Consider the following 20,475-nt stretch of genomic DNA (forward strand, 5'->3'; position numbering starts at 1 on the left):
TTTAATCCTATTGAGACTTGGTTTTAGGATTTTATTTATTTATTTTTAATAAAATTGTTTATTTATTTTGAGAGAGAGAGCATGTGAGCTTGAGTGAGGGAGGGGTAGAGAGAGAGAGGTAGAGAGAGAATCCCAAGCAGGCTCTGCCTTGCCAGCACAGAGCAAGATATGGGGCTCAAACTCATGAACCTTGAGATCATGACCTGAGCTGAAATCAAGAATCAGATGCTTAACCCACTGAGCCACCCAGGCGCCCCTGTTTTAGGCTTTTAAATTCAACTTTATTTCAGTCTTGCCCTTATTCCTAGGTCATGGTTCTTACTAGATCTTACTATATCTTAGAGGCCTGAATGTTTGCCAAGACCCCTTCACCTCCTGGGGCTCGAACTCTAATCCCCATTTCCCCAACACTGTAAAGCTGCTAAAACCTCTGTTCAACTCTTTAGGTGCTTCTGTTCTGCTGAGTTTCTTAAAGTCTTTCATGTGCATGTGCCTCTTAAGAATTTACTGAAGATTTAAGGGGAATTTGTACACAGATTTTTGGGGCTCACATCTCTAATTTTCTCCTCTCTCGAATTGTGCTCTTCAAATCCCAGCTGCTTTTGTTCCTAAACTCTCATCTCTGCTTCTAGCCTACTGAGACTGCTACTGTCTGTTTAGCTCTTTTACTCCTGCACCAATTCAAACTGCCCTGGGGGTGGGAACTGACCTGAATGTGGATTTTTGCCCGTTAGCGCTTTCAGGCTCTCAAGGGTTTAAGTTTACTGGTTGTTCTCTAGTGCCTTCAAGCAGTAGTTACGTGTGTGTATGTGGGTGTATAGTTGTTAATACACATTAAATTATTGTCAAATTTATATGTAGTTGTTATATATGTAATATATTAACATAGTTGTTAGATGTATGTGTATGTGTGTATATACATATACATATATATATTTGTCCTGTTTTTATAATTGATCTAAGTGGGAGGTCTAATTCAATATAAACTACTCCATTATGACCAGACTTTTTGCATCTTCCATTTTTCACCCTAGATTTTCATAGTTCATTCACAGTGCATGAGTCCTCATCCCATAGACCAACTCCTAAACTTGAAAATGTTTGATACCCTCATCCTGCCATTTTTGATTCTTATATCCCAAAGTTTTTGATTCCTATATTTTAACTTCTATTTCCATGCTTTAAGACTTTTGATATGCGAGTCTCATTTGTGACTCCCACATCGCTAGCACCAGTGTTGATTTCTGACCTGCCTATTGCATCTGCCGTACAATACTCCATTATTTTAACTGCCTATTGCCTTTGTCTAACTTCTGGATCCCAACCACATTTTTAAGCTATTGTTTTAAAGTAGTATTTCTGTTACCTCAATTTTAAATTTAGGGGAGGAACAATTACTTGAGATTTGATCATTTGGCTTTTTATCCCCCCCATAACAGAATATCCTTGGCACAAATATAAAATTGTGATAAGAACAGCAGCTGACTATTCTGTGGATTTACTAGGTAACTCTGAAAATGAAAAGCCAATTATTTTTTCCCTTTAAATTTGAGTGACCACTTAAGATTTCTGTTTATAATGAACTCTCCCTTCTGTGTTTTTCTGTCAACAAAATTTGCATATAACTTCATATATTTTAATCCATTAATAAAATTTAAGATAGAATTGTGTCACGACAACTACCAAAACTAGCACAAAAGATGCTCCTCCAGGATGTCATATAATTCACTTCTATCACAAAACTCAAAAGAGGAACACTTAGAGCTCTTAGAAATTAAAAAAATATCTTCCTCTGTGGCAACTAGCTTCTAAAAAAAACAAAAACAAAAACAGATGGATCTTTGATCTTTGTATCTTTTCAGGAAATTCAATTAACATTTGTAATTCTGGCATCTTAGAAAAGTCACCTAACATCTCTGAGTTTTGATTTATTATTTCTAAGATGAAGATAACAGTAAGTCTGTAATTCAAAGATTTTGTAAGAAGTAACATTGAGATGGGGTGCCTGGGTGGCTCAGTCGGTTAAGCATCTGACTTCTGCTCAGGTCACGATTTCACAGTTTGTGAGTTTGAGCCCTACATTGGGCTCTGTGCTGACATCTCAGAGCCTGGAGCCTGTTTACGTATTCTGTGTCTCCCCCTTTCTCTCTGCCCCTCCCTGGCTCTCACTGTGTTCTCTCAAAAATAAATAAACATTAAAAAAAAAAAAGAAAGAAGTAACGTTGAGATGAAACAGTAGAGCACAGTGGTTAGGAAAACAGACACTGGAGCCAAACAACCTAGGTTTGGAAGACAGCTGTTTCACTTACTAGCTGGTAAACTTGGTGAAGTCACTTAACCTCTCTACACCTATGTTTCCTCATCTGTAAAATGGAGACTAACCATATCTATTTCATAGGTTGCTGTGATGATTAAATGAATTAACATATATGAAGTACTTAGTGCTTGGCAGATAACAAGTGCTATAAAAATACTAAGTATTATTATGAAATAAATCCATATCATTCTCTGAATGTCATATTTAAAATGATATTCTTAATGAAATGGATTATAATTTTAATCAAACAGAATAAGTTATTCCAAAATATTTTAGTTTATTAATTTACAATTAAGCTAGATACATCCTCATTGTCTCCCCTACTCTACCAAGATTTTCTATCCTGCAGGATATTGAAAGGCTGTGACATTACCTCCATTAACAGCGTTTTGGGGCACCTTGGTAGCTCTGTTGGTTGAGCTTCCAACTTTGGCTCAGGTCATGACCTCACCATTCATGAGTCCCAGCCCCACGCCTGGCTCACTGCTGTCTGCACAGAGCCTGCTTAGGATCCTCTGCTCCTCCCCCACTTTCACTCTCTCAAAAATAAATGAACATTAAAAATAAAATAAAATAAAATAAAATTCAATTCAATTCAATTCAATTAAATAAATAAAATATAAATAAAATAAAAACAGCATTTCTATTTCCTGTTTCCATAACAGGACTTATGTGGGACTAAACTATGAGACTGAAACTTCAAAATATCTAACTAAAATTCTCACTTTATCTATACTTAAAATGTAAAACCTATGATCAATTATTTGCTTTAGTAGCACATATAAACAAAAAATAAGAAACAATAGTACACACTTCCCTTAACTTATTCTACAAATGTAATTTTATTAAACACACTTAATAAGATACTTAATACCTCAGTAAGTTTTGGGAATCCAGCAAAAGGCAGACAGATGAGAGAAACAGGAGAATGCATCTAAAAAATTCAAATTTATCTAAAACCCCTCCAAAACACAACAGCTGTATAACATATGTATATTGTATATATATTTTTCATATTGGTTGATTTAAACTATATTTTTATTTTCTCAACTCATTTAACCTTAAACTCCCATTTATTTAAATATTCAGTATGAAACCAGAGAAACAAAAAATGTTTCTTCTCCTCTGGTGAAATAAGTGAGTTATTGTACAATATTTATTATTACATATATACTAAAAACTATACACATTTTTTCTCAAATTATTTTACACTTTTAACATACTGGCAATAATAAAAGTACACTGCTATGTATTAATAATGCTGTTATTTTGACAAATAAAAACTAATATTTCTCATTTTGTATATTGCCTTATGTTGCATATTAGTTCTTCCACATAAAAATAAATACTTTAAAGCATTGATTACATCAAGAAGATAGCAATATTATGTTAACTCTGTATTCCTAAAGTTACCCCCGAGCAGGATCACAGTAAAATGTCACCTGACATGTAGTGCTATTGGATAAATAAAGTAGTATGCCCATTCTGGAAAGCAATTTGCAACATATATCAAGAATCTTGAAAATGTTTGTCATCTTCCCCCAACTTGTAGAAAGAGATTCTAAGAAAATAACCTAAACTGTGCATGCACACACAAAAGTTTTATAAGTGAAGATACTTATTAAAGCATGATTTATAATAGGGAAAAGCTGAAAACATTAAGTAAATTATGGTATAGCATGTGGCAGAATCCTATACAGTCATTGAAGATTATGTTTATGGAGAGTTTTGTAAAAACATGGAAAATGCTATGTTAAGAGGTTAAGTGTGAAAGGCAAAATGGAATGGTACGTCGTTTCAATCAAATGAAAAAAGGCATAGAAAAAAGTAATGGAACATAGCACAAACAAATGTGAACAGTGCTGTCTTATGAATGGTGGAATTAACAGGTGATTTTTTTCATGTTTCTGTATTTTCAAGATTTTCTAAAATGCACATTATTCATTTTTATAACCAGAGAAAAACTTATGATGTAAGGAAAAATCAGACCTAAACAGATTACTGTTAATGCTCACTAAAGAAGCACTTATTAAAGAAGTGTTTGTGGGAGCTGTATATGTGGGTAAAAGGCCATTTAGAAAAGGTGAGTTTGACCAGACAGGCTCTATTGCTACAAATCTTTTTCAGTATAAGGGAAAATGTTGGGGGGGGGGGGGGAGGGAGTGCAATTTTTAAAAATAATGCAGTCTTAAATTGAAATGGAGAATATAAGATGTGTAGACTCTAGGAGAATAGGGCAGAAAAAAAGAGCTATCACTGGCCATGGCCCATTTTATGCACATGGCTACTTCTCAGAAATAGACATTTCCCCATTTCCAGTGCTTTCTTCTAAAAGGTTTCTATAAAATACATTTTGTCCTTATCAGTGAAAGCAATCCTGTTTAATTGTTTTTAGAGTGAAATTAATTTGGACTAAAATATAAAATTAGATCCCTCACATACTAATATTACTTTGGGCAAAAGCTATACCATCTCTTGAAACCCTAAGTCCTTTCATTAAGGGTCAACATTTTCCTTTTGCCAAGAGTTATGTTTTAAATTTACCATGAGGATACCCAGCTGACGAGGCAAATCTCTTACTATACGGAAAAATGAAAGAGCCTAAGAATAGCTCAAGGAAAACCAAGTGGTCAACTTTTCTTTCTCCTTTCTTCTGTCTCACGTCTCCCCGGCCCCAACACACATTCATTCCATTCCCAAGATTAGGTTATGCCATGCTGAGGAGTTTAGGGAAGATCAATCAATACTAACTCCCACATTTAGTCCTTTCCAATTGTAACAACTTATTTTAAAAGGGTATCGGGGCGCCTGGGTGGCGCAGTCGGTTAAGCGTCCGACTTCAGCCAGGTCACGATCTTGCGGTCTGTGAGTTCGAGCCCCGTGTCAGGCTCTGGGCTGATGGCCCAGAGCCTGGAGCCTGTTTCTGATTCTGTGTCTCCCTCTCTCTCTGCCCCTCCCCCGTTCATGCTCTGTCTCTCTCTGTCCCAAAAATAAATAAATGTTGAAAAAAAATTTTTTTTAAAATAAATAAATAAATAAAAGGGTATCTCTATCATTTTTTTCCTGATTATAAAAGAAATCCAGGATTTTTGTATAATATTTAGTGGTACTTAACTGCATACAATCACAAGGAAAGTTGCCAAGAATGGCAACTGCTGAAAAATAAGCTATCTTAATGTAACATGTCCTTCCATGCCTCCGTCTCTGCACATACATATATGGGCAAAATTTTTTTTCTTTCATACAAATGAGATCATGCTATGTATAATGCCAGTTTGTACCTTGATTTTTCTGCTTAATGATGTATTTTAGACATCTTTCATGTCAGTATTATAGATCTACCTCATTTCTTTTTAAGAACTCCTTAATATTTCAATGTATGTAAATGTCATCATTTATTTAATCATTCCTCTACTGAGAGAAATTTAGGTTTGTCTACTCTTTTTCACTATTAAAAACAAAGCATATAGTAGCAATGTGAAATGAATTATCAGTATTCTCTATAACTAGGAGAGGTGGAAAAGATAAAAGTTTGTTCTTGGGGCATATAAAATACCATTCCTAAAAAACCTTTCCCAGGTTGGCTTATATACAGAAGTTGACCACATAGTTTACTGTTCATCCAGAACACATTTTTTTATAGAGTTGATCTATTTATTTTGAGGGAGAGAGAGTGTGCACAAGCAGGGAAGGGGCAGAGAGAAAGAGAGAGAGAGAGAATCCCAAGCAGGTTCTGTCAATGCAGAGCCTGATGCAGGGCTCAAACTCACAAACAGAACTCACAAACCATGAGATCATGGCCTGGGCTGAAACCAAGAATCAGGTGCTTAACTGACTGAGCCACCCAAGCTCCCCCACCCAGAACACTTTTGAGAGTATTAATGCATACTCTGGGCTAGTCTTAACACCAGCTAATAGTGTGGAGCAAGGTCCACACCTGCTGTTACAAAAGAAGGTTGGGGGAGCCACTATGGGACAAGCAAGGTGAAAGCGACTTTTGTGTAGGAAGGCTGGTTGATAAGGGTATCAGACCCTGAATGGGGTGAAGAGAGTGACTATGCATGAGGGTACTCTGGTCCTTGTTAGGGTGTCAGAGACTGAGCAGGGGAGGAAGGTGTCCATGCGGAGTTTTATTGTAGAGTTGTAGAGTTTTGGAGCCCAACTGGTATGAAGAGGGTATCCATACATTGCAGGGTTGGAGGACTTTAGAGTTTAACAGATCTAAGACAGGCATCCATGCAGGGGTCGGGGAGAGGCTAGCTAGGTGTGGGGAGTCAGAGCCTAAGCAGGTGAGGAGGGTTTTCTTGTAGAGTGGTGCCCTGATAGCAAGTGTCAGAGCCCAAATAGGGGAAAAAGATATCTACCCAGGGGAGGAGTGGGCAATGGAGTTGGGAAACTGGTTACATTAGGGAATTGATAAATAAATATATTAAGAATAGTGGGGGCACCTGGGTGCCTCAGTCTGTTAAGCATCTGACTCTTGATTTAGTCTCAAGTCCTGACCTCAGAGTCCTGATATCAAGCCCTGCATTGGAGCCTGGCATTTTCTCTCTCTGTCTCTGTCTCTCTCTTTCTCTCCCTCTGCCCCTTAACCCCAATCCTCATGTGTGCATGAGCATGCTCTCTCTCTCAAATAAATAAATAAATAAAAATAAAACAAAAAAGAATAGTGGAAGCCAAATTTCTCGCTGTGGGAAAAGAGAGTTGCAAATACGGAAAGGGGGATAACTAGATTGAGCCCTGTGGTGTTGGATTGGAACTATCAGTGACAATCCATGGTTTTCAATATATAGAGATAAATCTAGAAATAAATTTAGATGTGTGTGTGTGTGTGTGTCCCACATATATCCCTACTGAGAATACCTGAGATCAGTAACACTCGAATAGCAATGGGCACACAATAACATCCAACAGTATTTGGCTTCTAAGTACTATTTTCCATTTACAGGAACCAGGGCTCCTTGGAGAAATGGCTGATTCCATATTAAGGCATGTAAGTACAAGATAAATCTGGAACATTTTGTGGTGCCAGAAAGTAAGGAAATCCTCAAAGAATGAAGGGGGCACGTCAAAAGGACACAGAGCCAACTTAAAGGGGCTTCCATTTGCCAAATATAGAACAATTCAGGCATCAGAAATAAATGATAATAGTAATAGATTATAACTCATTGAATAAAATAAGAAAACTTTAATAATATACTAATATTAGTCCATATTAATATAAGCAAATAAATGAATAAATTGTAAGTTTACATAATCTCATGGTATTTCCTCACAAAACACTAATTAATTACAAAGTAAAAAAGAGTAACTTTTCATCCCAGAAGTCTTTCATCCACCACCTTTAATTGAGTGATTAATGTGGATATCACTAGTAATGAGATAAATCTAAATCATGTGCCATTTGACAGAATGTAATAGGACAAACACAATACCATCTTTGTAATAGTTTTGTAGACGGTGCATACCCTGAGTCTAATTGTGAGGAAACATTAGACAAACTCAAATTTAGAGCCATTCTCTAAAATAAGTGGCCTGTAATCGCCACAAGTGCCACTGTGATGAAAGTCAGATCTTTCAACTCCCTGGTTAAATTTATTACTAATTTATTGTGTCTGATGCTACTATAAAGGGGATTATTTTCTTAACTTTTTTTCTGATAATCTGTTGTTAGTGTATAGGAATAGAACTGATCTTTGTATATTGATTTTGAATCCTGAAACTTTACTGAATTTATTAGTTTGAATAGTTTTTTGGTGGAGTGTTTAGGGTTTTCTATATATAGTATCATGTCATCTGCAAATAGAGAGTATTACTTCTTCCTTTCTGATTTGGATGCCTTTTATTTCTCTTTCTTGCCTAATTGCTCTGGCTAGGACTTCCTGTACCATGTGGAAGAAAAGTGATGAAAATGGCCATCCTTATTCCTGAAGCTTTCAGCTTTTCACCATTGAGTATGATGTTAGCTGTAGGCTTGTCATATATGGCCTTTGTTATGTTGAGGTACATTCTCTCTATCCCTAGTTTATGGGATTTTCTATAATGAAAGGATGCTAAATTTTGTCAAATGCTTTACCTGCATCTACTGAGGTGATCATGTAATTTCTATCATTCATTTTGTTAATATGGTATATTCTATTTATGGATTTGCATATATTGAACCATCCTTGCATTCCTGGAATAAATCCCACTTGCTCATGTTTGATTCTTGTAATGTGTTGTTGAATTCAGATTGCTGATATTTTGTTAAGGAGTTTTGCATCTATGTTCATTAGAGATACTGGCCTGTAATTTTCCTTTCTTGTGGCATGTTTGTCTGGCTATAGCATCAGGGTAATGCTGATCTCATAAAAGGACTTTGAAAGTGTTCCTTCCTCTTTTAGTTTTTGGAAGAGTCTGAGATGGATTGGCATTAATTCTTCTTTAAATGTTTATTATATTTCACCAGTGAAGTGATCTGGTCCTGGGCTTTTCTTTGTTGGGGCATTTTTGGTTACTGATTCAATCTCCTTACTAGTGAATAGTCTGTTTAGATTTTCTATGTCTTCATGATTCATTCTTGGAAGGTTGTATGTTTCTAGGAATTTAGCCTTTAATCTTTAAAGATTATCTAACTTATTGACATACAGTTATTCACAGTAGTTTCTTATGATCCTTTTTATTTCTATGCTATCAGTTGAAAGGTCTTCTCTTTTATTTCTGATTTTAATTATTTGGTCTTCTCTCTCTCTCTCTCTCTCTCTCTCTCTCTCTCTCTCAGCTAGTCTAGCTAAAGATTTGTTAATTTTGCTTATCTTTTCAAAAAAACTACCTCTCAGTTTCATTGATATTTTCTATTGTTTTTTTAGTCTCTATTTCTCGTCTTTATTATTTCCTTCTTTATACTAACTTTGGGCATAGTTTGTTCTTTTTTTTTAGTTCCTTGAAGTGTAAAATTAGTTTGTTTATTGAGATATTTCTTTTTTCCATAATGTAGGCATTTATTGCTATAAACTTCCGTCTTAGAACTCCTTTTGCTACCTGTAAATTTGGGTATGTTGTGTTGTGTTTCCATTTTCATTTGTCTCAAGATGTTTTTAAATTGTTTTTTCATTTCTTCTTTGACCCATTGGTTGTTCAGGAGTGTGTTATTTAATCTCCATGTATTTGTGAAATTTACAGTTTTCTTCTTATAATTAATTTCTAGTTTCATAGTATTGTGGTCAGAAAAGATGCCTGATATGATTTCAGTCTTCTCAAATTTATTAAGATGTGTTTTGTGACCATATGTATAGTATATCCTGGAGAATGTTCCATACGTGCTTAAGAAGAATGTGTATTCTGCTGCTGTTGGATGGAATGTTCTGTATGAGTTGGTTAGGTCCATCCAGTCTAATGTGTAGTTTAAGTCCAATATTTCCTTATTGATTTTCTGTCTGGATGATCTATTCATTATTGAAAGTGGGGTATCCAAGTCCCCTACTATTATTGTATTGCTGCCTTTTTCTTCCAGAATAATTCTTTACAAATTCCAGTCTACAAACATAGAATGAATGCTAGAATTAGAACATCACTATTGTGTAACCCCTAACAAAGAATTGATTCAGGCACTAATCTTCAGTTGGTTGAGATTATTAGTTGAAAGATGATGGAGAGCTCTATCACAGTGGGATCAGGCTTTTGCCTCCTGAAACAATTGACCAGTATTAGTCTTATTGACTATAGGGCGACCAGACCTGGTGTGCCTTCTACTGTGATGTGAGAGGCTGTCCACAGCACCCCTCTGGAGGGCTCTTGCCCAAAATGCCGAACCTGAATCTAAATAAGTCTCCAGAGAAAACATCCTCTTATATGAAATACAGAAGAACAGAAAAAAGTTAAATGTCCACCCCCACTCCCAGGGAAGCCCATAGACAAATCCATACACGTAGTATTTTATATAAACAAATCACCTGGTTTCTGCAATAAGCCAATGACATAAAAAATAAGGATGGGTGAGAGTACTTTTATAGATTAGAGAGATTTGAGAGACCAAATAACCAACTGTAATGTGTAGACTGTGTTTGGAGCCTCATTTTTATTTTTATTTATTTAATTTTTTGGAGCCTAATTTTTAGCAACTAATTATAAAAGGACATTTTTGAAGACATTTGGGGAAATGTGGCTATGGACTAGATGGTAGATGATACCAAAGAAATATCATTAACTTTTTTAGGTATGATAAAGGCACTGTGATTATGTATGAAAGTGTCATATATTCTATAGATTCATACTGGGGTGAAATGACACGAAAGCTGGGATAGCTTTTAGATATTTCAGCAAAGAAAGAAGAAAAATAAAAAAGAGATGGACAAGTAAATGTGGTGAAATGTTGGTAATTATTGAATCTGGGTAATGTGTATATACAGCTTTATTATACTGTTCTCCCTACTTTTGATGATGCTAGAAAATTCTTACAATAAAAGTCAGTAACCCTTCAATGACTTCATGGCTTATTGTGAGAAACCTCAACACTGTACTCTGAATTTAGGGTCCTTTTATCTAGCCCAATCCTTCTCTTCCAGATTTACCTATTACTACTCCCACTCACTCCCTCTGCACTGTTATAGTGAGTGATTTGCATAACATGATTGTCCCCCCTGCTTTGCATACAGTGTTTCTTCCACTTAAATGCTCTCTCCACCCATTATTCTGAGAAGAATACCCTAGAGGTATGGTTTAAAAAACTGATAACTACTATTTATTGACTGCCTACTCTGGGCATGGCAATGCACTAGGTGATTGACATGCATTCATTATTAAACAGTCCTGAGATGTTCCCGAGAAGGTGAGACAACAGGGTCAAAGAGGTGAAGTAATTTGCTCACAGTCTTTTTCATTCTGAAACGTATTATGCTATTTATTTATTTATTTGCTTGTTTAACTATATCAGTGGCTGTCAAACTTTAGGGTAAATTGGGGTCATCTTGAACAATTGTTTTAAAAGGCAGATTTGTGAGGCACACTGCTTATATCCTGGATCCTTTTTGGTTACAGTTGGGTCCTCCAGTTGGTCATTTCACCAGGGTGTCAAGATGATCCTGTGACTGTGTTCTCTGAGCCACACTTTGAGAAACACTACATTACCCCTTGCATCGTTTTTCTCTATCACCATGTGCAGACTTCTAAGTCGTATTGATGAGATTATACATGTGAAATGATTTTGTAAATCTAATACCTTGAATACGCAAATTTTTATGTTACCTAACATAACAGTGGAAACATTTTAATATTTCAAACTTAAATTATAAAATGTGATCTGGAAGAAAGAATTCATTAGCACTGTCAACAAATATATTGACTGTGTGGACTGTGCAAATAACTCCCATACCTGCACTGAAATATGCCTATCGCCATCAGGAAGGAACAGTTGTCTCCCTTTTTCTTCCACTATCGATATGGTATTGGATAGGCTGAAACTTTACAACCAAAAGTGTCATTATTTCGAGTGAAGTTCTCTGTATTTTGAGGAGGCAAAGCAAAAACAGGAGCCATAAGAAAAAAATTAAGTGAGAAATTTGTGTCAAAAAATGGCTCCGGTGTGTAAAGAAATTTTGTTTTGTAAATAATTTGTGCATGTATAAATTCAATTGGCACTAATAATTGAGGGCTTTTTTTTCTTACTCAAATAGGAGACTTTTACCCAAAATTGCCACAAAATATGCATAGTATTTAAGCAGCATGAAAGGGGAATCCTAGTGACAAAGAAACCTTGCATTATAAACTTATTCAGGGGTGTCTGTCACCTAATTGAATATATGGATTATTTAGTATGGGAAAACATTTTGTTAGAAATTCTAAGAGACTTAGTAAGAATAAAGCTGTGAAGATGCTGTACTAAGTTGGGAGAGAATGCTGAGGTGAAAAAAAAAGGAACCACGTATGTGATAAGGGGCTTGCATCTAGAATATATAAAGAACTATTATGATTCAGTAAGAGAAAGACAAATGACTCAGCTAACAATAGACAAAAGATCTGAGTCGACATTCCCAGGAAGAAGATATACAGATGGCCAGTAAGCACATGAAAAGAGACTCATCATCATGAACCATTAGGAAAGGCAAATGAAAAGCATACTGAGACACCATGTCACACACGCTAGGAAAATTATAATTTAAAAAAAAGAAACAGAGCAAAAGATATAATAACAGACGTTGGCAATAGTGTAGAGAACTGGAACCATAATACACTGCTGGTGGAGATGTAAAATGGCGCAGATGCGTTGGAAAGTTTAGCAAATGGTTAAACAGAGAGTTACTACATAATACAGCAGTTCTACCTGTAGGCATATACTCAAGAGAAATGAAAACCTGTCTGCACAAAAACTTGTACATACATGTTCATGGTAACATCATTCCTAAAAACCAAAAAGTGGAAACAACCCAAATATCCATCAACTGAAGAATGATAAATAAAACATGGCATATACACACAATGGAATATTATTCCAATAAAAAAGAATAATAAGGAACATACTGGCACATTTTACAGCACGCATGAACTTTGAAAACCTCATGTTAACGGAAGAAGTCAGTCACAATTGACCACATAATGTATGATTCCACTTATATGAAACATTCAGTATAGGAAAGTCTATAGAGACAGAAAGTAGATTAGTGATTGTCTAGGGCTGGACAACATGGGAGGATTGGAGGGTGATGACTAAGGAGAGTGAGGTTTCTTGTTTAGACTAATGAAAATATAAAATTGATTGTGGTGAATAAAATTGATTGTGGCCATGAATTGTTGCACAGTTCTGTGAATATATTAAAAACCATTACATTGTATACTTTAAGTGGGTGAATTGTATGGTATGTGAAATAGATCTCAATAAAACTGTTCACCAAAAAATGGACCGGATCAAAAAATATAAAAGCTGTTCCTTGTGACATAAAATAAGGGATAATAATAATAGTCCTTACTCTAGGATCTCATTTTCTCTCACGGATGGGAGAAAGGGAAACATCTTTGAACGTATGTGTACCAAGCTTTGTTCAATTCTTATTTAATACTACCACGTGGCAAGGTAGGCATTTTCTTATTTCACAGGTAACTTTAATGAAGTTAAGCACCTTACCCAAGGTCAGTCACATCATTAAGTGGCAGAGCCAAGATTTAAATAAGGTGTGTCTGTCTATGAAGTGAATATTTTCCCCATTACATTTCTGATAATGTTTTCCCATACATCTCATTTTTCCCAATACACCATAACTAGCTTTATAATTTTATTTCAATAATGGAGCTAAATCTAAAACAGACCCTTTTCCTGGAAATGAAATAGCAACTAAGAATATGGTAAATTCTATTTCAGTGTTATTTTTGTTTAAAAAAAAACATTAATAAAAAATATCCTAGACTCCTACAAGTTGCTACAGAGGACACTTTTACCTGTTAGAGGATAAAATTCAAACTATATGCATATACACATATTTAATTAATATTTAATTATGTTTACTAAAAGTTCTTTCTGAGAAACAACAGCAGTATCATTGTTGCATAGCTCAGTTTTATCTTAAGTGATACAACATCTCAGAAATAGACTTTGTTATGGCCCAGAGTAAAAAATAAATAAATAAATAAATAAAGCCACCTTTAAATCTAGCTATAAGAATTTTCTTCCCCACTTATTTAACTCTTTGTTGTGGCCTACATAGCAATTGGTATCAGCTGATATTGTACAATTATTTAATTGTTGATATGGCCCTGTAAAGGCAGATAGCATTTATAAAGTTTATATTCCATAGCTTCTATTTCTTAATATTAAGTATTTTTTCATTAGTAGTAATCTCAGGAAATCAGAGTGGGCCATCAGTCAACTTAACATTAAAGTAATTTTTCTTTTCTGTCCCAAGAAAGCAGGAATGCCAATGCCAAGGGCACCAAATAAAAAAGCTAGCAATCACATAAATCCCCCTTTTCTAGGGCAAAGCTACTCTATGTGGCCCTTGGAAGTATTAAGTTGTGAACATCCAATCAAAAATAAATGGGATAAGAAATAAAACAAAAAGTGGACTGGTGTTAAATTGTTGCTTCTCAACATTAGGGAGTACATTTTATATCAAGAAACTCATAAAGAATGGATGGTTTAGCTTAGGTCTCCTAACCACCAAATTTTTTTGTCCTATCTTGTGTTAAAAGCTCCTAATATTTGGCAATACTTTTCTTTTTTGTTTTTCCTCTTTGGGGAGTACTTTTTGATTGCTAACAACAGTAACCTTTTCTTGGACTTAAATGAATCAAACCCATTTAGTTTTAACTCTGAATTGCCCACAAATCAATTACTTTATGCTTGACTACAGAAAACTCTGGTATGACTTCATTGTTCACCTAATGTCACATATTAATCGGCAAAGCTGGCACTTTAATTTTCTTGTGTTTTACAAACTTAATATACTCACAATAACCTGTGCTAATATAACTGATGATAAATCTACCTGTCTTCTCTGCAAAAGGTCTCACAGACTTCTGTAGCCCTAGCACAATCAACGTTCAAACTCAATCTATCATATTACCTGCCAAAACCCCAAAGAAAATCATACCCAATGGACTGTTAAACCACATTAGGTTTGTATTATTTAGCATAAGAACATTGAGTCAGAGTTGTGTAAAATGCAGCCTTGAAAACATTTTAAAGGATTTTAGCCTGTTGCTGATGTGTATACATCACTATGTTAAAATAACTGCAAATTGTTTCTTATGAATGTAGAAAAATCATAATTATGTTGGTAAATTGGTCATTTTGCAAAGCACATGAATTCAAACCATCATAAGAATGTATTAACATAAATTAACAGAAAAATGGTTAAATATGTTCTTGTAAATGCAGTGAATTTTTAGAGGCTTGTTACAAGATTCTGAAAGAATTCTCCTCTCTGAATTCATTTTCTTACACTTTAACTTAAATGTTTAGTTATTTTTGAGAGAGAGAGGGAGAGTGTGAGCAGGGGAGGGGCAGAGAGAGAGGGAGACAGAATATCCGAAGTAGGCTCTGTGATGACAGCAGAGAGCATGATGTGGGGCTCAAACTCACAAACCATGAGATCAGGACCTAAGCCAAAGTCAGACGTTTAACCAACTAAACCACCCAGGTGCCCCACCTTATACTTTAACTTCAAGTAGCATTATTATCCATGTAGAAATTAGAAATTAGAGTATGGAGGGGATAGCCAAATAAAAAATGGTAGGATTTTGTATTCCTAAATTGTTGACATCACCAGCTCTTTTATACTTACCTTCTCAGCTCTAGGAACTCACAAATTTCACTGAGAAGTTGTGACTCAATGATACAAATGATTTTGAAGATTTCTGACACTAGTTTTGGTGGCCCTAAAAGTGATTCTAGAAAAGCTACTCTCATTTAAAAATTAAAAACAAAAATAAAAGCAAAAAAAAAACCCCAGAAGATGGACAATGGAAAGGTTAGTCTTAGAATACTCATTAGTGATAAACAAGATAATGATATCAGGATCACTAGACTTCACCTGTCACCATCTTTCTATCACTCTGGAGAAAATGACTGTTGTTCCTCATTTACAACAGAATATATTCACAATAATAGGTTATTACTGATTGGAGAGATTATTTTGAACACACGGGATCTTAGGCAAAAATGTCTTTGCTAAACTATGTAATTCTCCAGGGTTTTGACTTTCAGAACATGCAGTACTGCAATGCTCTGCGAACTGTGTATCTGTATTTGCAATTCTAATACTGTATTAGAATGGGTTGACATTATTAGAGCAGGGACATTGCTGGTGAAGCCTTATTTCATTCTGGGAATCTGCTTCTTGAGATCTTATATTTTTACTTGTTAGAAACAAATGTAGTAGGGTAAATTGCACCTATGGACATTTGAAAACTAAGTGGAATGATCATATTCTGAAATACATGTGTTTAGGATGTGAGCATGTGATAACACACAGTAGGTTCTAGATAGGGATATAACTGTTGAACTTGCCCTGTTCTATTAATGGCTATCTCCAGATACTATATTTTGAAGTGTTTAATGAGCAATATAGAACTCTAGAGAGCATGCATTAAGGCATTTGAAAATCTATAAGAAATTAGAATGACTCATTTTTGAAGAATGAATTACATTAATATGGGGCTGTAAAACTATCTCTGTGAAAGTTGCTTTATTTTTCTTCATCTTCGCCAATGAATATAGTAGTTTTATGTTTACATTGGCTTCTTTATCCTGTCAAGAAAAATGCAGCCTTATAAGAACTTTATTTTATCTTGTTATAGCTCTTAAGTGCCCCCAAATAAATGCAAATGACATAGGAAGTCTTTTCTACTTACTTATTAAGTAATGTAGATTTACAATCTATTTCATGTGGTTCTTTCAAATGATTTAAGTTTTGACTCTCACACCAAAATGAAATTTCATCCAATTGGTTATATGCCATATCCACACTTTTAAAAAGGTATTAGTTCCCATACAGATATAATTCATACAGATATAATTCATATTTATCAATGTATTGCTTCTTATTATTTTTAATTCCATCTAGATATCACTAAATTAAAATGTAGTTGATTTTACATGATAACTGTAGAAGAGATAAAGAGAATTCTGTTAATGTTATGAAATGTAAAAAACATTTACTCAATAACATTTCCTATTATTCAATAAAATCAGAGTTGAGCCCTAGTACAGTTAATTTTTTTTCTTGTATAATTTTATCTATGGAGCACTAAATCAAGTTCTAGACAACAAGTTCCTTATACCTGAATTTTTTAGGAGTGCTAGAGATCAAATAACCTGGAAATTAAGTCAGATTGTAACCACAAAAAAATATCAGGCTCTTTCATCATTTCAGCACACACGGTCAATGTTAGAAATAGATAACATACAGAGAGACATATAGTCTTTATTCTTTTTTTAAAAAAAAGTTTATTGTTGAGAGACAGAGAGCACAAGTGGGGGAGGTCAGAGAGAGTGAGGAGACAGAAGATCCAAAGGGGACTCTATGCTGACAGCAGAAAGCCAACTCTTGAACCATGAAATAATGACCTGAGCCAAAGTTGGATGTTTAAATGACTGAGCCACCCAGGTGCTCCCCTATATTTTTATTCTTTAAAATTCCAGGGGATTGGGGGGGGGGAGGTGCCTGGGTGGCTCGTGGTTTGTGGAATCCAGCCTTGCATCAGGCTCCATGCTGACAGCTAGGAGCCTACTTGGGATTCTCTCTTTCTCTCTCTCTCTCTCTCTCTCTGCCCCACCCTCGCTCACATGTGCACACACTCTCTCTCTCTCAAAATAAATAAATAAACTTAAAAATCAAGTGAATGGTATAGGGATTCTGTATTACCTGATTCATGAGATCTTTTGTGCTTCCTGCTAATATTGGTGCTCTTCTGAGAGTTTAGCGACCTGAACTGGCAGACATTTTTATAGGTCTTTCCTTCAGGCCCATAGACAGTTTCTTGGTTCACATAGATGCCTCATGGCTCAGGGGGTTTACCATCCATCAGCTCCTCTGCATCCAGGACACATATCAGGTGGTGCCCACACTGACCACAGAAGTGACTTTTCTGTCCACGTCACAGAGCTTACCTTCCACATTCCCACATCCTAAGCAGTGGCCATATTGATCCGACACAGTCCCAGGCAGGCAGTTTGCAGGCTGGAAGCAGAGTTTTAAATCACATTTTCCTTTGTCATCTCTTCCCCTGAATAATCTCAGCCAGCCCCCATGATGCAAACTGGGGGGACTACAAACCATGTTGCAGGGCTGCAAAAATCACTACACTTACCAGAGGCTTCATTCATTCAAAGGCAGTGAACATGAGCCTTGACTATCTGGTTTTGAGCCAAGAATAAAACCAAAGTTACTCATTTCTTCCTTTTATTCTTTTACTCTTTTCCTCCAAAACAGAAACAAAAACAAATCACAAATCTGCCACAAATGATTTCAAGCCAATATTGACATCACATTCCAAGTCTACAGAAGATATACAGGATATTTTAAAATCCACAAATCCTCTTCTGGGCTGCAATTTTATAGGGACAGCTTTTGAGTTTAAAACAAACTATGCTCTTGGCAATAAAAGTATGCTTTTTGCCTCCTGTTAGTTCAGGAAGCCAAATCTCAAGGCAATTATTGTATGAGAATAAAATTGTTTTATATCACCTAATAGTGAAGCCCAAGAAATATTAATGAAGAAAACTTATGTAAAGTGTAAAGTTTATTTACTATCATGTATGATTTTTAAACATTTAGCGACTCTCTATTATTTCTTTTTTTTCCTCTTCTTCTTCCTCTCTCCCTCTTTTTCTTCCTTCTGTTCTAGTCATAAAAGTTAGACTAACAAGGAGGCCCCTGGGCGGCTCAGTCTGTTAAGGGTCCGACTCTTGGTTTCAGCTCAGGTCAGGATCTCACATTTCATGAGCTCGAGCCCTGTGTTGGGCTCTGCACTGGCAGCATGGATCCTGCTTGGGATTCTCTCTCTCTCCTTCTCTCTCTGCTCCAACTCTGCGCTCTCTCTCTCTCTCTCTCTCTCTCTCTCTCAAAATAAAAAACTTAAATAAAATAAAAAAAAGTTATACCAACATGTTCAGTACACCTAGGTTACTATTTTATGAAATAATAGAACATATCTATGGTGCAACCTAATTGTCCTCTGTTTATTTGAGAGTCAAGTGAGGTTTTAGGCCATTATTTAATATGCTGTGATTCTAAAATCACTGCTAAACAAGAATAAAGCATTGGACTTCTGGTTAAACATGGTAAATGAGTTCTCATGTATATTTCTGTCCCCTCGCTAAAATGGTAGTGAGGAGTTTGAACAACACACATTAATGAAGACAAAGAGAACAGGAGAGAGTATCATAGCAAATGGGGAAAGCAACACAATGTTGGAAACTGGAAGCAAATAAGTAGGCAGTTACTGATTTAGCACGGCAGAGAGAGTAGCAACCTAGACAACTACAGTAGGAGCAGGAGAAGGTGACAGGAAGCCAGCCACATCACACTGCAGAACCCCACAATGTCAAGATATGACAGCAACAGGAACCTCTGGAGACAAAGTTGTGGAGTGGGGCTGAAAACAGGTTTTGAAAGTTAGCATATAGAACAGTAAGATCCATTCTCTGGTAGCTGGTTGAAAAACAACAACAACTTGGAGTTCAATTTCTTGCAAGGTTTGCTCAGCTGTGGCCAAGGGTAAAGGGCTGGACTAGGAGATTTAGTGAAGTCAGCTTACTGACCTGCTAGACTACATGCCCATTTTCTCTCTGGGCTCCAGGGATGCTGGCAGCCAGGTTTATATCTTCCAAGAAAGAAATTGATGTCCTTGGGAAATATAGTCACTTTGGATAACAGTGAACAAGCTGACCCACCACCTCATCACCCTTTTATCACTCTCTTAAAAGTTCACTAGTTGGATGCTGTGTCCATGAAGAGCTTCCTGTGTTATATTTAAGAGTACCTCAGAGTGATACAGGCAAGAGGAGAGCCTCTAATATGAAAGATGAGAGACAAATAAGCACGTAGAAAAAATCTACTTGAAGAAATAGGAGGATCAGGGAGAAGAAAACTTAAAAAAAATAACTATAATTTGACAAATCAAAACCACGATGAGATACCACCTCACACCTGTCAGAATGGCTAAAAACAACAACACAAGAAAAAACAAGTATCAATGAGGATGGGGAGGAAGGGGAACCTTCTTGCACATTGTTGGTGGGAATGCAAACTGGTGCATTCCACTCTGGAAAACAGTATGGAGGTTCTTCAAAAAGTTAAAAATAGAACTGCCTGGGGGTGCCTGGGTGGCTCAGTCAGCAAAGTGTGAGACTCTTGATTTCGGCTCAGGTCATGATCTCGTGGTTCATGAGATCAAGCTCTATGTCGAGCTCTGCACTGACAGCATGGAGGGATTGGGATTCTCTCTCTCTCTCTCTCTCTCTCTCTCCCCCTCCCTCCCTCCCCCACTTGGTCAGTCTCTCTGTCTCTTAAAATAAATAAATAAGCATTCAAAAAAAGAAAAAAAAAAAAACTACCCTATGATCCAGCAATGCACTACCAGGTATTTATCCAAAGGATACAAAAATACAGGTTTGAAGGGGTACATATACCCCGATATTTATAGCAGCATTGTCAACAATAGCCAAAGTATGGAAAGAGCCCAAATTT

Source organism: Prionailurus bengalensis, chromosome A1 (genome assembly GCF_016509475.1).
Source record: "Prionailurus bengalensis isolate Pbe53 chromosome A1, Fcat_Pben_1.1_paternal_pri, whole genome shotgun sequence".
Taxonomy (NCBI): Eukaryota; Metazoa; Chordata; class Mammalia; order Carnivora; family Felidae; genus Prionailurus; species Prionailurus bengalensis.